The sequence below is a fragment of the Pteropus alecto genome, unplaced genomic scaffold (assembly GCF_000325575.1).
Source record: "Pteropus alecto unplaced genomic scaffold, ASM32557v1 scaffold7, whole genome shotgun sequence".
Lineage (NCBI taxonomy): Eukaryota > Metazoa > Chordata > Mammalia > Chiroptera > Pteropodidae > Pteropus > Pteropus alecto.
In genome coordinates, this window is record NW_006494614.1 from 5782231 (window position 1) to 5785570 (window position 3340).

At 30.3% G+C, this 3340-nt stretch overlaps 1 pseudogene; it reads right to left on the reverse strand.

Annotated features, from left to right (window-relative positions):
- Nucleotides 1–347: 347 nt before the first annotated feature.
- On the reverse strand, nt 348–466 carry LOC112474716 (annotated as a pseudogene).
- Nucleotides 467–3340: the final 2874 nt, after the last annotated feature.

The following is a 3340-nucleotide window of genomic DNA, read 5'->3' on the forward strand; positions in this document are numbered from 1 at the left end:
AAATGCCAGAAGTCAGTGACAATATATTTTATGTGCTGAAAAGATAAAATAAAACACCTATACCTATGTGTAGCAAAAATACCTTTCAAGAATGAAAGCAATATGAGGAGATTTTCAGATAGAAAAATAATTTATTGGTACCAGATTAACGTTCTGAGAAATGAGAGAAGTGTTTTAAGATGCAAGAAAAATACATGAGCAGGAAACATAGATGTTCAAGAACTAAAGATGATTAGTCATAGAAATGGTAATTTTTATTTTTTTAGGTGAGGCAACCTTTGGTTGACCTTGCAGATTGCAAGGACTTTGTCAGTTTACAATCCCTTTTTTTGATTTTTTATTTTTTACACCTACAGCACCTGGTCTTCCTAGGTGGTCTGCAATCCAAGTACTAACCAGGCCCGACCCTGCTTACCTTCCGAGATCAGACGGGATCAGGCTCGTTCAGGGTGGCATGGCCGTAGACAGAAATGGTAAATTTTAAAGACTTATTTTCCTCCTTATATTTTAAAACACATATGACTTTATGGCAAAATTTAGAACACTGTCTGTATAAAATAACTGAATAAAAGACAATAGAACCTATGTTTGCAAAGTTTCTATATATTATGTGAAATTGTGTTAACTATTAATAGAAAGTAAAATTAAAGGATGTATATTGTAATCCCTAGATCAATAAAAATAATGCAAAGAGGCATATCTAAAAGCCAATAAGTTAAAACTATTAATAATCTAAAAATTCTTTAAAGAGACAGGAAAGAAGTTACAAAGAAAAAAACAAAACTGACAAAAAACAAATAATAAGATGCTATAACCTAAATCTAACCATATCAATAATTACATTAAATGTTAACTTTAAACACTTTAATTAAAAGGTTGATACTATAACAATAGATAAAAAAAAACAAAAGCAATTTCCTAGTGTCTGGATAGGTATGTAGTAACTTGCAATCTCCTGTCATTTCCCAAACTGCAAAATAACTGAGTATAAAGAGAAAATTCAACATATCAAAACAGTGTGGTCCCACACACTTCTGCCTCGCATCCACTCTGCCTCAATTATTTTTGTGAGCATAGACAGAGGGTAAAAAAAATAAAGAGAAGACAAAGTAGGGATGTAAGTAAAGGAGCTTGAAGGGGAATTGGAGGAACCAACAAAAAGATCAAAACTTTCCTAAATTTGGAAATTCTAAAAATGTGATGAGACAATCAGAGCATGGTATGAAGGGAAACTTTTTACAAAGGGTCAAAAGCTTCATACAAATGGACTACTTTGTGATTAAAAAGACATTGCCTTATAAAAGGCCCTGATTCTGATTTAAAGGGAAAGAATCAGGTGAAAGGGGTAAGTGTGGTTGAAAAGCATACTCATCCAAACTCATAGCTTCTGGGGGAGAAAAAAGGCAAAATAAAAGAAAAAGGGCTTTTTGGCAATTAGGTGGAGAAGTGGCAAAGGAAAATAACTGATGTTAAGCTAGGAATCTGATAAAATATCCACCCCCAAATAAAGAACAGGAATATAAAGTCCACTGCAGAAAATTAAGAAATTAAAATTCACATAAATCAATTGAAATTTATACCCAACTTCCACACACACACACACACACACACACACACACACACACACACACACACACACACAAAAGCATGAAGCAGGAAAAAACTCTAAGTCTACAGTGCAAATGAAAATAAATACATTCCAACAAGCTTGAAAAACACCTTCAATCATAAATTCAAAACCTAAGCTGAAACAGACAGAGATAAGACAAATGAAAAAAAATAAATCTAAGTAACTAGACACTATAAAGAAGACATAAAAAATATGTCAAAAAAGTAGTGGAAATGGAAGATTATAACAAAAAAATAATATTTATGTTATGTCAAAATCCTTGATAAACAAACAATAGAATAGAACTAAAATTTAAATCTATAATGCAAGGCAACTCTCCAGAAATAGAAAAAAGTCTAAATATACACTAAAAGAGCTCATCGGGTTCCTTGGAAAATTAATCCAGAAAAATCAGTGCTGAGACCTATTCTGTTAAAACTACTAGATTTCAAAGGTAAAATAAAATCCTTAAGGCTTTCAGAACAAAAAACAAAAGACTTGTAAAATTAGAATAGTTATTACAAGGACAATATACAAAGCAAGGTGACACTGAGGAAACAGTTTTTAAAATACTCAAAGAAACTGTAAACCAAAGATTTTACACCCTGCTAAACTCTCTTTCAAATAGTTTTTAACTATTGAAAACAATGTGGAAAATATAAGTAATGAGGAGATTCTGCCCCCATCAACCCCTCTTCAGACATCTACTTAGAGGGTAAGTTTAATTCATCCTAAGGACACAGGTTATTATACTTCTTTCATCTTTAAAAACATAACAAAAGCAATGTTGTCTTTGTTTATTCTCTACACTGATTCTTTTCTATTTCATTAAGATCTGACTCTTAAGTTTTGTCACTAAATTATCCTTTTGTTTATTTTTTTTGTTGTTTTTCCAACCTTTTTATATGGACTTTTAGTGTGTCAAACTTTTTATTTTCTAATATTTTTAATATAAAAATGTCTCTAAAATTTATTTTTTAAATCTTATAAGTTCATATGTAGAGTTTTATTATCATTCAATTTTAAAAATTATTTTATTTTCATTATGATTTGTCCTTTGAACACATTTTATTTATGGGCATCTTTTAAATTATTCAATACATGGTAACTTCCATGTATTTTTTTAAGCCTCTATAATGATGATGCTATGGTTTTGGAATGTTATATTTTCAAAGCCTATTTTAGGTAGTTTATTAAGTATTTACTTATTCATTGAGAGTTGCTATTTGACGGGTCATATGGCATTGACTAACCACATAGACTTTGGAGTCCAAAAATGGATTTAAATACTAATTCTGTCACTTAATAGTCATATACTTTTAAATTACCTCTTCTTCAGGTTCTTCATCTATAAAATTAATATAGTGGAAGTATGCAAATTTCAGGTTATTTGTGATAATTAAATGACCTAATATATGTAAGGACTTCTGAATATTTTCTGAATATAGTAAGAGCTATATAAAATGTAGTTAACTGATATGAATTAGAAACAGACACATATATGTTAATATTATACATATAAAATAGAAAAAGAACACATTAGATTCTGTGTATATTAGTCCCAATGACACTTGTCTCCTATGATTCATGCCCTATTTAGTCCTGTCATTCATTCAGTTAGGACTGGCCTATTAAACCAACAAAATAAAACACAAGTGATAGTGTGTGACTTTCAAGGCTCTGTCACAAAAGCTATTGTAGTTTCTACCATGGACTTTTAGATTGCTCATT